Source organism: Macrobrachium nipponense, chromosome 6 (assembly GCF_015104395.2).
Source record: "Macrobrachium nipponense isolate FS-2020 chromosome 6, ASM1510439v2, whole genome shotgun sequence".
Lineage (NCBI taxonomy): Eukaryota > Metazoa > Arthropoda > Malacostraca > Decapoda > Palaemonidae > Macrobrachium > Macrobrachium nipponense.
Genome location: NC_061108.1, coordinates 133,450,169 through 133,467,668, shown reverse-complemented (window position 1 = coordinate 133,467,668; position 17,500 = coordinate 133,450,169). Strand labels below are relative to the sequence as shown.

At 35.1% G+C, this 17,500-nt stretch overlaps 1 protein-coding gene across 1 annotated transcript in view; it reads right to left on the bottom strand.

Moving 5' to 3' along the window:
• Positions 1-17,500, bottom strand: part of LOC135216256 (extracellular signal-regulated kinase 2-like) — a 222,573-nt gene that overhangs the window by 70,681 nt on the left and 134,392 nt on the right. The gene's annotated exons all lie outside the window — the stretch shown is intronic.

Here is a 17,500-nt window from a genome sequence, read left to right as displayed (position 1 = left end):
TGCAAAATAAGCAAAATCACTACTACGATAAAAGCAAGGAATATGATGTCACAGAAAAAAAAAACAAGAAAATAAATACCTTAATAAAGAAGATATATAGGCCACAACTCACTAAGATCGTCGAAGAGAAGACTTCCCGTATCATGCAGTACAAATATAATCATGCAAAGTCCCAACTAATCCCTAATCCCTTAAAAGGAACCAATGAACCAAGGTCATCCAATTTCGGCAAAATCGGACGGATATGCAAACTTCAACTAGATTAGGAAATCTCTCTCTCTCTCTCTCTCTCTCTCTCTCTCTCTCTCTCTCTCTCTCTCTCTCTCTCTCTCTCTTTTCACAAAATCGGACGGATATTCTATCTGCAACTAGATTAGGAGATTCTCTCTCTCTCTCTCTCTCTCTCTCTCTCTCTCTCTCTCTCTCTCTCTCTCTCATAATCGATTGGAAACCCCTAAACATTATAAATGATGAATAATCATTTAATAAAAGTCGATATCTTGAATTATTGTGTTCCACACTGGACATTTTGGTTTATATATCGCAGAATGGTCTAAAAAAGCCCACAAACCCATTAAAACTATTAAATTTTTTACCTATGTTCCTCTGTAGCCAAAGGTTATTCATATCATAGACAACCACTATTAAAAAGCATCTGACTTGTGAGTCAATGCAACTTATAGAAAGTAAATATAAAATTTTTATATATATATATATAATAAAAGGAGCCCATAAAAACACCAAAATATAGAGAGAAAAGTACTATATTTCAGAGACTGCTGTCTCTCTCTTCAGGTATATGAATGAGAAAAGTTTACAGAAAAGGTGGTATTTATACCAAGAGATCCGTCCACAAGTAAGCCAATTTAGGTCACCCCCGCTGATAATCTTCCGACCCCCTAAAGACAAGACCAGACACACACCCAACAATAAAATAGAAATTCCTCACCTGGAGACGGTTAAGAGAGTAACCCACACCCTTGGGAAATCTAACCCTTTTGCATTTGCCTACCCAAACACCTTAGCCAAATCCCTGATTAACGTCCAACAAAAGACATCTCCCAAGGACACTGGGGTCTATGAGATCCCATGCCAGGACTGTGACCAATCTTACATCGGATTTACAGGTAAATCACTTCCCCAGAGATTAATACAACACAAACGGTCAGTTAGGTATGGACAACAGAACTCGGCTATTTTCAACCATATAAATGAACATAACCATAGAATAAACTGGAATTTGTCACGTGTAATTTATAGCAGCAACTGCCGGTACAAGAGTCAAATGATGGAATCAGCCTTAATAAAAGAGAAGCAGGTAATGAACATCTCAAAAGGAGCGTGGATTTCAGATGTCATCGACGAGGTTTTCATTCAACCAACGCTTAAGAAGATTAAAGGAAGATTATCAGCGGGGGTGACCTAAATTGGCTTACTTGTGGACGGATCTCTTGGTATAAATACCACCTTTTCTGTAAACTTTTCTCATTCATATACCTGAAGAGAGACAGAGCAGTCTCTGAAATATAGTACTTTTCTCTCTATATTTTGGTGTTTTTACGGGCTCCTTTTATTAGATGGAATTCTGTTGTTACAGAACATTTTTACCAGTCATATATATATATTCTTTGCGTCGTTTTCATGTTTCCACAATTGGACATCACTTCCAGTGGAATCTTGTTTAACTAGTTCATAGCCTTCAACAAGTTCCCTCGAAAAGTATTTAGACTATTAATAAGTGTTATCATAAAATTTAAACGCGATTATGAAGTAAATGATTATAAGCATACAAGCATAAAAGCATTCAACACACTCGCGACTTATGAGATAAGCGATAATCTGAACACAAAATCAATAAAAAAAAATGAATTACCAGAAACAGCCGCATTCAGGTAACCTCCGCTATGTATCAAAGCCACAGCGAATCCTTAACCTATTTTTGTAACACAAACAGACCAACGTGACGTCATCACGAACAACTACGAATGACACATCCTTCCGGTTGCTTTCGTCAAAACAGTCCAGCAGCCCACGAACTTTCGAATGAACACGCTAAAATAACACTCAAACACAAAGCCAGTCATATGGGGAAACCTTTGAAATGCCTACGGTAACCTTGTTAGGTGTCAGTGATATAATATCTTTCGTCAGGAATTTTACAAACGAGATTATATTAAGGGGTTGTTTATGTGAAAAAAAAAAAATGTGCCATCTCTGCAATCTGGGAAGAAGATGAAGTGGTGGGAGAGAGAGAGAGAGAGAGAGAGAGAGAGAGAGAGCCATCACCTTTTAGTAAAAATCGTCGTACAATGGAATCAAAGATGACCCCGCGGGCGCGCACACAACTCGTTAAAATAAAAATAGTAGTATACTGGTACTTTACAGATATTATTTTATAGACTCTGGTACCACTGCTGAGGCTGGAAGTAAGTTGATAATATATATATATATACACATATATATATATATATATATATATATATATATATATATATATATTAGCTTATTCTATATATATATATATATATATATATATATATATATATATATATATACATACATATAATACGCTAGTAGATAAAAGACTTCTGAAGGGATCAAGAGAATTCAATGGTTCAACACTGTCCATCAAATAAAACTGACCATAATTCTAATTAAATTTACATTTACAAATAAGAATTTAAAAAAAAAAAAAAACAAGGAGTCACAAAATGGAATACCGAAATGGGTCTTCTGAACCCAAGACTGGTTCGTCCCTCGAATTTCACAGAGGCGCTCAGATTAAAAAAAACATCCGAGGATAAACATTTACATGTCGTGTCATCTGTCGAAATGACAAAAATGTTGACAGGGAGCATCTGACCCGGACTCCCTCGAATCCAAAAGAAAATGCAAAAGGTGAAAGTGTTTCATTTCGAGAACTATCTCTCATGCCTCTTCTTAAAATATCTCTCGTGTGGCTTATGGGTGGGCATGGAATAGAATTTTGATTTTAAACTAAATTTTAGTTGCTGAACGGTGAAAAATTTCAACAAGTTTCATTAATATTTCCAAGTTATATATATATATATATATATATATATATATATATATATATATATATATATATATATATATATATGTAACTTTTATGGGCCTTTTATGTTTTTATATATATATATATATATATATATTATATATCTTATATATATATAATCTATATATATATATATATATAATATAATTATATATATATATATGATGTATCTGTACATATACGTGTTAATACACAATAGGAAGCATAAACCCGTATGTTATTTTGAAGTCCTGTAGACAAACTACCGCACTGATTTCCCAGCAAACTTCACCAATAATACCCTCTGAAATATGAATTATACGAACGACGATTGAAAAAAAAAATCTCCCAAAATGAAACAAATGAACCAGGAACTTCCTTCCAGGCAGTGCGTCGTATTGGCCCTGATCGACAGACGGCACAATGAAGTGTGAGAATTCAGCCTTAACCTTGCGTAAGACATCAACAACATTTAACCTTGCAATACAGAACGAAATTCCGGGGCACTGGAGGTCAAAAATGCGGTTTCAGACGTTCCGCGGGCATTCTTTCATACCCGGGCGTCTGGTGCCCATAAAAAAAAAAAAAAAAAAGTGGTACTGTACCACTACTTCCACCTACGAATGTGAGGAAGGAGGAATGATGATTGGCAGGTGACTGATACAGGAATCGAGTGAATTAACCTTGTTCTTACAAGCATAAGCTTTGTTGATCAATGACGTCACAGGATTTCTGCTGTGCTGTGTGTGGAAAAAAATGAAGCAAAAACAAGGAAAACCTTCAATTTACGTACCTGATAAATCGAGCCGTGAATACTTATAAATACATTTAATATATTTATACACAGACTTATCTACAATTCTCAGATTACACATACCCGTTACTTTAACATTTCCTTGAATTAACATTACCTAGTTCCTTAAAAAGAAAGAAAGAAAAAGAAAAAAAAACTGCATGTGTCAGCAGCCCCTCCTAAGGGCAAGGTTCGTGTGCCAATGACCACCAAGGCACAAGGGTGGGTATACGAACCTTGTCCCCGTCCCCTACCCCCGCCCCCGGACTCCACAGAATATACACTATGTATATTTTTGGGATGTCCTCACTTCGATTCCAATATCCGCTATCTCTCTCTCTTTTCACTATTAAAATCTTAGTAGAGTCTACCTTCTGAGATTTCTGGAAACTGTCAAGGAGACCTTATAAAAACTAACCTTCCGTCCGTAGGCTGTCTTCGATATGTTATTAAATAATGTACTAGGTGCAATTGACTGTGTATATATATATATATATATATATATATATATATATATATATATATATATATATATATATATATATATATACATATATATATATATATATATATATATATATATATATATATATATATATATATATATATATATATATTATATATATACACGTATAATTATATAATCAAGGCAAGCACCGTGACATTCTCAGCCATTGTCTGAACAACACCATAATAGACAGAAAATAAGAGAGATGAATTGGGAAAATCTCACAGTTCCACTAAGAAGTAATAGTTCCAAGGGGTTGGACAGCAACATGGAAGTAAAGCACAAGGCTAGCTGCAAACGTATTTTAGTAATTGCCTACAGTGCACCGCGTGAGTCCTGGCGTGTTTTGGTAGAAAGAGAAATATCTTATTTGAACACATTTTATATATAGATATATATATATATATATATATATATATATATATATATATATATTATATGTGTGTGTGTGTGTGTGTGTGTGTGTGTGTGTGTGTATAATACACACACATATAAATACAAAAATCTTCCACACAACTACAGTCTTGAGATTGTTAAGAGGCCGAGTAAAATCTGTACTCGCAGATAGGATCGTACCCAGGGCATGAGTTGTGACGATACCCCAGACGGTTCAAAGATGCTTCGCTAATTATAACTATACCAGGGCAAGATGACACAGCCCCTCTGGAGGACATCAGTAAACCATCGAGACAGGTGTGACAGCGGAAGTCTTTCAGAAGAAGAAGAAGAAGAAGAAGAAGAAGAAGAAGAAGAAGAAGAAGAAAGAGACAATGGAGGTTTCCAAGACTTGCAGATAACTGAAGTTTCGACAAACATGGCAGCCATTTTGAGAAATATTTCCCATCATGAATGGTAAAATAAAAAAATAAAAACAACGACCAACAAGGAGATAATAGGGAATTAGGGGAACATAGACCACAAAATGATAACCTACTTTCACGGGGCAAACAATATGTCTGCATCGAAAGGTTTCCCCTCCAAAAGCTTATCCAAAACCGTGTTAATTTGCAATTACTTGGAAAACAATGGCGAGGGCGTCCCTGGTTTGTAACACTTCAACTAATCTAAACGATAAATTTCATAACTCTCTCTCTCTCTCTCTCTCTCTCTCTCTCTCTCTCTCTCTCTCTCTCTGTGTGTGTGTGTGTTTTTGTGTGTGTCTTTCCCACACAAACTCACACACACACATCAAACATAAACACTCATTCCGTAACTTCTCTGGTAACCCTTCCTCTCTCTCTCTCTCTCTCTCTCTCTCTCTCTCTCTCTCTCTCTCTCTCTCTCTCTGCAACGAGGACAAGCACAAAGAAACAGGAAGAACACGAGACAAAACAAAGGGGGAATTGAATGTACGCGGAAAAACATAACTACAAAAAGAAAAAAAAAAAACTTCACGAGAGGCTACTACAAGTTTTGTTCCAACAAACATGAGATTATATAATCGTATGCGTCGACTTGAGCGTGAATAAATGAATGCAAATACACACACACACACAAACACATACACATACACACAAACACACCCTCAAAATAAAGGTGACCTTAATTCACGCTTTTCAGATACATTTTAACAATTGTTATTCGTTCGTTCCCGTAACTCCCCTAAGCTGTGTGACCTTAGCACCAATGTACACAAAAGTACACGGGAGATATACAGGGGAAGCCGTAGGAGAGATGCACAGCTGTGTTGCATGTGTGTTTACACAGTCAGTACACATGGCCTTACGTTCCTGCGACCACACGGCACATATGAATGGGGTATTAATACTATGTCATACGCATATGTTCTTTTATCACTGTGAAAACTATCAACAATGTGAATGGGGTATTAATACTATCGCCGTCATGACCATATGTCCTTTTATCTTTGTGAATATTGTTCAATAATGTCATGTATTTGCATATTTCGTAATCACATATAGTTAAAGTAACTCTTTGCCTAAAACGAAATCTTCACGGGTTAATAATGCAGTGAATAAGCATTACATGATTTTGTAAAGGCATGATGCGATACGATGAACTGATAGTTATTGTAATCTGCTCTTAGGTATATTAGTCCCTATTCCAGTTATGTAAACTAATAACTCATATACATAATATATATATATATATAATATTATATATATTATATATATATGTGTGTGTGTATCTATGTATATATATATATATATATATATATATATATATATATATATATATATATATATATATATATATATATATATATATATATATATATATATATATAGATTTCGAACACCGGACTTCTAGCCGTAAGCTGGACGACCTAGAGAGAGAGAGAGAGAGAGAGAGAGAGAGAGAGAGAGAGAGAGAGAGAGAGAGATTCCATTTCATTATCGCCAAATCGTTCATGCTGCAATTGTGCAAAATTAAAAAGCTTATCTATCTATCTATCTATCTATCTATATATATATATATATATATTATATATATATATATATATATATATTATATATATACACACACATACATGCATATACTTAAACCACAACTCAATTCCCGGGCAATTTACTAAAATATAGACGACGGGTAAAAGCAACGCAAATCACGGTAGTTGATATCTTCACCATAGCTTCATTTTTTATTTATGTATTTATTTTTTTTTTAATTCCGAGAGATTTCTCCCTTTATAGTTTCTTTGGGGGAAAACACCCGAGAAAATTTATGGAAGGTACATCGTAGCCGTAAAAGTTCATTTCGTAATCCCGGAATTATTTCCTTGTCATGGCCACCAGGCTGTGGAAATTATTACATATGGTCACGGACAAGATTCGCACGGACAGACCTTACTCCATAAATGTCCGGAGTCCCCTGACCTGAGGAGGGGGAAAGCAAAATGTGAGGTCAACTATACAGCCGAATTACATTTTGAGGTCCTCTCCTGAAATAGAAAGACTGAAGAATTTTTTTTACTGCTCTCCTTGGATTTAATTTTTTTTTTAACACAGATAATTCACATTTATGGCTGGTTGTGACATCAACTCTAGATATAGAGCAAAAAGAATTTTAGCTTACTCAGGGAGTAAGCCTACAAAATAATTTGTTGTTGTTGTTGTTGGGGAGGTTAAGTAAGGTCTATGGAAGAGCCTAAAAATGTCTGAAAAATAAGTTTCGCGTTGAGTTAAAGATGCAGGAATTTTAGCATAGGATATTTACGATATATTTATTAAAATAAAAATGTAAAAAATAAATAATGTGCATGTTAAACAGTACATAAAAATTATTTCTATTAAAATATAGTAAATTTATTTAAATTTTCGTTGGTAAAACAAGGCTCAATTTTATACGTTTTAATTAACGTATAAAATTAGGAATATAATGTTTACAACTTATGCACGAGGGGAAAATCTTTCACGCATTTCGAGATATCTGGAGGTCGGATCACGCCTTGTTGAATATTTAACCAAGAGAATTTCAAGAAGCCAGGCAAAGTTTTCAATATGTTAGATATTTAGCCTTGCAATATTTCAGATATTTCGCCAAGAGAAGTTTTAAATAACTAGTCCAGCAAAATTTTAAGTATTTTAGATATTTAGGCTAGAGAAATTTAAAATGTTTCTGAAACTTAGCCATGAGAAGTTTTAAAATTTTCTAGATTTCTAGACAATAGAAGTTTTAGATATATATAACTAAGAGAAATTTTAGATATATATAACTAAGGGAAGTTTTAAACACACACAACGGGAAGATTGAGATATTTATCCAAGGGAAGTTGTAGATGTCTCACATATTTCGCCAAGAAAGCTTTAGCTGAAACTCTATCAACCAATTCCATAATATACAAAAAACTTTATCAACCAATTCCACAATATACAAAACTCTATCAAAGAATTCCACAATATACAAAACTCTATTAACCAATTCCACAATATACAAAACTCTATCAACAAATTCCACAATATACAAAACTCTATCAACAAATTCCACAATATACAAAACTCTATCAACAAATTCCACAATATACAAAACTCTATTAACCAATTCCACAATATACAAAACTCTATCAACCAGTTCTACAATATACAAAACTCTATCAACCAATTCCACAATACACAACACTCTTATCAACCAATTCCACAATATCCAGATTTATAGGCCATCAAATACAACAATCAATACAAGACTTATGCTTATACGAGGACAAACTCTTATTTCTATTACAGCCGAGTACCCCATCCAACAAGTTTATTTTCGATACGAACCAACGCCAAACCGGTTATTTATGACGATAAAAGCAAGCATTACAGCTGAAAGACTTCTGTTTATTACAGCCGCTGCAATAACACCGAAAATAACACGTACTTTTGATAAGAATTTACATTACGCGTACTACATAAACAGGATGTCTCTCTGCTCAAAGGCGTAATAATAGGAGAGAGAGAGAGAGAGAGAGAGAGAGAGAGAGAGAGAGAGAGACTTCAACCAGTGTTACCTGGTATTGAACTGACGGTACATTTCTGACGAGAGAGAGAGAGAGAGAGAGAGAGATTTTCAAACACATGTTACCTGGTATTGTCCTTTATTCGACTTTTACTGAACTGTCAGTACATTTCTGGAGAGAGAGAGAGAGAGAGAGAGAGAGAGAGAGAGAGAGAGAGAGAGAGATTGATTGTGAGTTTTCTAGCGTCACAACTACCAGGGTCACCGACGCCGGAGAGAGAGAGAGAGAGAGAGAGAGAGAGAGAGAGAGAGAGAAGGGGGGTTTATAATCATTTTAAAGTAGAAGTCACTTGTTAATTATCTCTGTCAGATAAGAGTTTTTTCCTGATGAGGCATATATATATATATATATATATATATATTATATATATATATATTTTATATATATATATATATAATATAGATATATAGTATCTATAAGAGAATACAAACGCCATGATATAACCAATATATATATATACACACACACACACACACACACACATATATATATATATCTATATATATATATATATATATATATTATAATATATATATATATATATATATATATATATATATAGTATCTATAAGAAACAAAATACAAACGCCATGATATAACCAACGATGGTAAAAAAAATTAATTATAATAACGCCGAGGCCGGTGGTGAAGATTATACCCCGAGGCAATTCAATACGATTTATAAACATACTTTCAAAGTGAAAGAAATTTTATCAACACTAAAACTGTAGGTGGGAGAAATTATGAGGTCTGCTTCCCGTGTATTACATTCACTTCCTCTTATAGGATTAGTAGTAAATTGTAGACGGTGAATATATTTCGAAATAGCTACATTTATGCTGAATATATTCATCTCGCGAGATTTAATCTTGTCCTTTAATAAGATTTCATACACTACGAACAAGTAAAAATTTCGTAGAAGTTTCTTCGGTGCTATCAAGTTTTCAGTACAGCATATAATCAAAGCCACCGAAAATAAGATCTACCTTTCGGTCATCTCGGTATATAATGCTGTATAAGCCGCGGCCCATGAAACACACAAGTCGACCGTGGTGGCCTGTGCTGCGTTGCCAGACGCACCGATCATGGCTACGTTAACCTTAAATTTGCAGCTCTCATGCCTCAGTAGTTTATAAGATCTGAGGGCGGACAGGAAAAAGTGCGGACGGACAGACAAAACCGGCACAATAGTTTGTTTTTCAGAAAACTAAAAAGGTAAAAGGTTATGACCAAAATAATGAGGAAAACTGTGAAAGAAGAAGTTATATTCATTAAACTACAAAACACCAGTCGTCTGGATGCCAATCAATCCATCAAAAGGAGATATATACAAAAATAAACAACGAAGAGGTATAATGATAATTAATAAGAGAACTTGGAACAGCACATCCTGCCAAAATTAACAATGTTGGAATGTCACTGTAACAAACCTACGGATGTCAAGGTTTTGAAAATTGTTGACAATGTCTGAAAGGGGGCAGAGGTACGACGCAATAGGAAATGAATAATTATTTGTAGTTTTAGACTTAACCGCAGAATTACCACTTGTGATAATGTGCATGTTAAACAGTACAGGAAAAATATTCCTATTAAAATACAGTGTATTTATTTTAAGTTTCGTTGATGAAACATGGCTCTATTTGACCATAGATTTTAGAACGTTTTAAGTTACAAGTTATAAATGTTTACAACTTATGCGTGAGGGGGAAAAAAAAACCTTGAATGCGTCCCGAGTAAGCTGGAGGTCGGATCACGCCCTGTTAGATTTTCAACCAGGAGAATTATAAGACAGCCAGGACAAAGTTTCAAATATTTTGGATATTTAACCATGAGAAATCAAGCGAAATTTTAAGTATTTTACATATTTGGCCAAGGGAAGTGTTAATATAATATGCATGTATAATAAATATGTATAATTTTATATGTATAATATATACATATACATATATTACTTACTTTATCTTCCCGCCACTGGCCAGTGGCATAAGGCTGATACAGTTCCTCTCCATCTGTCTCTATCCCGAGCCATTTCCCTCGCTTCCTCTAAGTTTTGGATTTCATCCTCAAGATCCCTGACAATTATGTCTATCCACCTCGTTCTTGGGTCTCCATAAATATATATATATATATATATATATATATATAATATATATATATATATATACTATATATATCTATGACTGGTAAAAATGTTCGGTAACAACAGAATTCCATCTAATAAAAGGAGCCCGTAAAAACACCAAAATATAGAGAGAAAAGTACTATATTTCAGAGACTGCTGTCTCTCTCTTCAGGTAGATGAATGAGAAAAGTTTACAGAAAAGGTGGTATTTATACCAAGAGGTCCATCCACAGGCAAGCCAATTTAGGTCACCCCCGCTGATAATCTTCCTTTAATCTTCTTAAGCGTTGGTTGAATGAAAACCTTGTCGATCGTATCTGAAATCCATGCTCCTTTTGAGATGTTCATTACCTGCCTCTCTTTTATTAAGGCCGATTCCATCATTTGACTCTTGTACCGGCAGTTGCTGCTATAAATTACACGTGACAAATTCCAGTTTATTCTATGGTTAAGTTTATTTATATGGTTGAAAATAGCCGAGTTCTGTTGTCCATACCTAACTGACCGTTTGTGTTGTATTAATCTCTGGGGAAGTGATTTACCTGTAAATCCGATGTAAGATTGGTCACAGTCCTGGCATGGGATCTTGTAAACCCCAGTGTCCTTGGGAGATGTCTTTTGTTGGACTTTAATCAGGGATTTGGCTAAGGTGTTTGGGTAAGTAAATGCAAAAGGGTTAGATTTTCTGAGGGTGTGGGTTACTCTCTTAATCGTCTCCAGGTGAGGAATTTTTATTTTATTGTTGGGTGTATCTCTGGTCTTGTCTTTAGGGGGTCAGTAGAAAATTACGTTTGCTTTGTGAATTGCTTTCTCAATTATATGGTCAGGATACTTTAAAAGATGAAAGTTGCTTGCAAATTAGTTCAAATTCTTTTTCCAGGAATTCTGGGGAACAAATTCGTAAGGTTCTTAAGAACAGGTTGTTAGCTACACCTATCTTGATAGTAATGTCGTGATAGCTAAAGTAGTGAATGTATGAAAGTGAGAACGTGGGTTTTCTGTATATGGTAAATTTGTATTCTGTCGTGTGTCTGATTATTAAAACATCAAGAAAAGGAATTTTGTTGTCTGTTTCCCATTCAACTTTAAATTTGATGCTGGGCACTAATGCGTTTAATTTTGAGAGGAATTCATTAAAATTGCCCCACCTATTATCCCAAAATGTTAGGATATCATCCACATATCTCATCCAAAGCATGTTTTTGGGTTTTATTGCATTTATTACTGTAGTTTCAAAGTATTCCATGTACAGATTGGCTAAAACAGGACTTAAAGGACTACCCATACTACACCCGAATTTTTGCTTGTAGAATGATTCCCCGAATGAAAATAAGTTATTAGAAGCACATAATTCAACTAACTTTATTATTTTGTCAAGCGCCAATGGGAAATGATCTGAAAAGGGGGATTAATTTTTCCCTTAAAAACTGAAGAACTTCCTGTACTGGTACTTTTGTGAATAAGGAGTCTACGTCAAGGCTTAAAAGTTTTATGTTGTGAAGTGGTATATGTGCTTCTCTGAATTTGTGACAAAAATCTTCCGAATGTTTAATGTGACTGGGAGAATATAAATGAACATAACCATAGAGTAAACTGGAATTTGTCACGTGTAATTTATAGCAGCAACTGCCGGTACAAGAGTCAAATGATGGAATCGGCCTTAATAAAAGAGAGGCAGGTAATGAACATCTCAAAAGGAGCATGGATTTCAGATACGATCGACAAGGTTTTCATTCAACCAACGCTTAAGAAGATTAAAGGAAGATTATCAGCGGGGGTGACCTAAATTGGCTTGCCTGTGGATGGACCTCTTGGTATAAATACCACCTTTTCTGTAAACTTTTCTCATTCATCTACCTGAAGAGAGAGACAGCAGTCTCTGAAATATAGTACTTTTCTCTCTATATTTTGGTGTTTTTATGGGCTCCTTTTATTATATATATATATATATATATATATATATATATATATATATATATATATATATATATATACAACATAACCAATAGTTCAAATGCGTTATAATACACCCCATGTCGATGACCTTCGTTGTCGTGACAACAGACATTTTAACAGTCAAATCAATCGATCAATGAATTTTCCAATGCAAAACAACGGAAGATCCTTTGATACTCCAATTTGCAATCGACTGACATAGCTCACTTCCACAGTATGTACGATTCTCCTTAGACATTCATAGAATATAGAATATAAGGCTAAGGGCAAGAGCTGGGACCTACGAGGTCATCCAGCGCTGACGCGGGAGTTGATAGTAAGATGGTTTGAAAGGAAAACCTCGCAGTTGTACAATGAAATAATTGTTAAAGAGGGTGGAAAGTCAGATGGAAGAAAGAGAATAGGGATGGAGGTGCTGTAAAAGGAATGAAAGAAGTTGGAAAGAGGTTGGAATGATGTTGCAAATAGGGGCCGAAGGGACGCTGCAAAGACTACTTAAGTAATGCATAAAGTGCACCCCATCCCCAACCCCCACGGGGTTATAAGTTAATACAGCCTTTTTTAATTCATTACAAATTACTCCATGGGAGATACCACACACCCACGAGGGTGTCCCAGAGCATAAATATCTCCCACAAAAACATTCCACTCTGGATTATAACAACTCCGCGGAATAAGACTCTATTGGTTAGCATCGATTCGCCAGCAGGATCTTCGTAGTATTATATATATACGTATGTGTGTGTGTGCCCAAAGATCATAAAACTCAAGGTTTACGACGCCCAACAATTCAGAAGTTAATAAATAAATAGCGAAATCTATAATCAATAAGAGGGCGCGTGGCTCTCTCCAGGTTTGCTCGCTCTTATTTCTATTTCTATATCTGGGGTATTTCTCGACAAAGACCAGCTAGTGCCCGAGGAGGAGGAGGAGGAGGAGGAGGAGGATCAAGAGGGGGAGGAGGATCAGGAGGAGGAGGAGGAAGAGGAGGAAGAGGAGGATCAGGAGGAGGAGGAGGGAAGGAGGAGGAGGAGGAGGAGGAGGAAGAGAAAGAGACAGCTAAAGCAGGAGCGTATTAAAATATTCTCCAAGCACCGATTTCACATTTAACATTGATTCAATGGCAAAACCACTATATATACTACTGCTGCCGCATAAATAATTCAAGAAGTGTTTCAACTAAACAAAGAATGACAGATGAGGGGAAGGTACGCCATCGCTTGGCCTTCTGAAAAAAAACAAAAACAACCTTTTGTTGTTGTTATTGTTGGGTTAAGTCAACGCAAGCCCTGATTGACTGAAGAATTATAGTAATTCATAATCGTATACAGTCGGCCATATTAACCCTCGCTTACGGTCATCTATAGGATGTCACATAGAATGTGTTCAACAAACTTAAGTACGGGGTTGTATTAGGTCAACTGAATTTTAATATCATTTAAATATATTCAAAAGCTACAAATGACCTATCTCAACGACTTTTAAGATCCACTGCATTAATACCCTAATAAAATTCTCCTCGGATTTTACGAATTTACTTATATTTCTTTCTGTTTGTTTACAATTTTGATAATTTATTATTTTTCACATTTAATAACTGTTCTCTTCTTTCTGTTTTTCTCCTTACCTTCTGTTACTTTGTTTTATGATCAACATATTCTTTGGAAGCTTGAATAATAATAATAATAATAATAATAATAATAATAATAATAATGAGAGAGAGAGAGAGAGAGAGAGAGAGAGAGAGAGAGAGAGAGAGAGAGAGAAACCAAACATTCACTTTCCATTATTTATAAATCCATTATTTATAAAAAAAAAAATAGTACGACTTTCTCAGGGAAAGACGAGAAAGCTCAGGGTCGTCTGCTTATTTGATTTTTTTTTATAGCACCCTCTCCTGCACCGTCTGCGATAACCATCTGTGATAGCCATCTGGGTCATTGTTTACTTCCATTTTGACGCACCTAACCGTTACACTCACCTTCTCTCTGCCCAACGCCATCCTACTCAAGTAGTCAAAAGAAAACTTGAGTGTAGCAATGGTTTCATCTTCAGCTCTCTCTCTCTCTCTCTCTCTCTCTCTCTCTCTCTCTCTCTCTCTTCTCTCTTCTCTCTCTCGTCCGCAAAAAGCTTGGTAAATTAAAGAATCTCCTTTTTATAAACCTTCTTTATCACTGAGCCTCCTCTTTGGAAATAATATATATATATATATATATATATATATATATATATATATATATATATATATTATTATTATATATAATATAATATATATATAATATTAAATAAGGCAAAAATTGCTTAAAACGTACATGACTGAACTGAACGATAAAATCTGATACCAAATCCACAGATGAGTTATCAAAAACAAATCAAAATATCCAAAAATGAAAAAAAACATGAGGCGTAGGCATCCTTCTTGCAAAAAAAAAATAATACAATAAATAAATAAATAGAAAAAAAATAAGAACACATTTATCAACGTTCGCTGGAACACCGTAAAAGTACTCCAGGGGAAAACAGGATGCAGTAAAAAAAATAATAAATAAAAAAAAGTAGAAAAATACAAGGCAAGAAAGTCAGCCAGATGGGATGACTATTCTGAACCTTGTTTATATAGGAGACAACTTGGAAAATACCTGTATTATTCACTGAACTCGTACTGCATTATCATCATTATTATTATTATCATTATTAGTAGTAGTAGTAGTAGTAGTTTTTATATTGTGGGATTTGGGGTTTTATCTGAATTATTATTATTATTATTATTATTATTATTATTATTGAAAAAATGACACTTTTTATCTTTATTTTTATTATCCTCATTATTAGAATGACTCTTTCTATCTTTATTATCATTATTACATGCGTAATCATATACTACATAAAAACAAAAACATAAACACCGACAACTTTCGAGAACCTGTTGGACTTCTCATTCCTTATCTCAAAAGGTCTCTCGCTGTATACATTTCCAAGCACTGTATACATTTACATTAGACATGAGCGTGGATTTCTTCACCATTCTGGCGCGTCGTGCGGTTATGGGACTTTCATAGATATTGCAATCACTGCTGCATCGTGATGTTTAAAATTTATCGTGAATGACATTAATATTGTTGTCAATATCACAGATGTTATGAGCAAATACTGTGAAGAATATTTATCATTTTTCTTTTCAACAAATGAAACTTTCCAAGAGGCTCTTTTGGCCCATTATACTAGTATAATATACACATGACAAGTGTATACACTTAAAACCACATACAAGTGATAACTTCGGCACAATCGAGTTTTCTGTACAGCTTGTAATCAAGGCCACCGATGACAGATCTACCTCTAGGTGGTCTCTGTATAAGGCTGTGTGAGCCGCCGCCCACGAAACTTTATGCACGGCCCGAAGGTGGCCTGGCCTTTATCGCTGCCAGATGCACCAATATGGCTAATTTTAACGTTAGATAAAAATAAAAACTACTGAGGGTAGAGGGCTGCAATTTGGTGTGTTTGATGATTGGAGGGTGAGTGATCAACATACCAATTTGCAGCCCTCTGGCCTCAGTAGTTTATAAGATCTGAGGACGGACAGAAAAAAAGTGCGGACGGACAGACAAATAGGCATCTCAATAGTATTCTTTAACAGAGAACTAAAATCGGAAAGCTAGTTAGTTATAAGACTCTTCAACTTGGTTGGTTTAGATTAAACAGGCTTGTCCTACAACGTGGTAAGGCGTCATATAGGGCAGCTGTACGCCTGTTGTGTACCTCCGGACTCTTACCCACCAACAGAAATGAACAGCCACCTACTCGGGGATGTCTGCTTTATCTTTGACAAGTTATAATTATTAATAAATGTTCGTAATGGAATTAAAAATATTAAGAACTGGAGGGGAGGGGGGGACCCACACAGGACCGGTTTCATAAAATGACTGGTCGCCAAGATTCTACTGGACGAAGAATAATGGAAAATGGAAGAGGAATAATACTAACAAACAAAATTATTCTTAATTGTCTTCATTTCTTATCCAAACCATTATTACGTCATTGCTCTTCCTGTAGAACTTCACAATTATTTTCCTTCTCCCTCAAACAGGGTATTTTCTCTCTCTCTCTCTCTCTCTCTCTCTCTCTCTCTCTCTCTCTCTCTCTCTCTCTCTCTCTCTCCCTCCTCTAGATGTTTGTTGACAACATGCAATGCACTGTTCTAATCCCTTACTTTTTAGAGCAACGTTACAGAGTCGCCCGCGCAATTGGTTACTCATTGCGAAGTGTATAATCTACCGAGAGTTTCATGTTGCTTCGAATCGAAGACGCCCTGCATTATCTCCGTTGTTGCGTTTGTTCAGACAAAAGGAGGGGGTTATGTTTACATCCGATCTAGCTGACATTCGCGAAGACAGTTATTTTTTTACACAACACCATACTTACAAAAAGAAGGGTTATTCTTACAAAAGACCATACAGGTCATTCACGGTATTAAATAAATAAATAAGTGATGGGATGTCATGCAACGTGATCTAAAAAAAAAAAAGAAGAAAAAAGGAAAATAGGTTACCTGAAGAATTTAATTTACTTCAGTTTCACACGAGTCAAGACTGAAATATAGT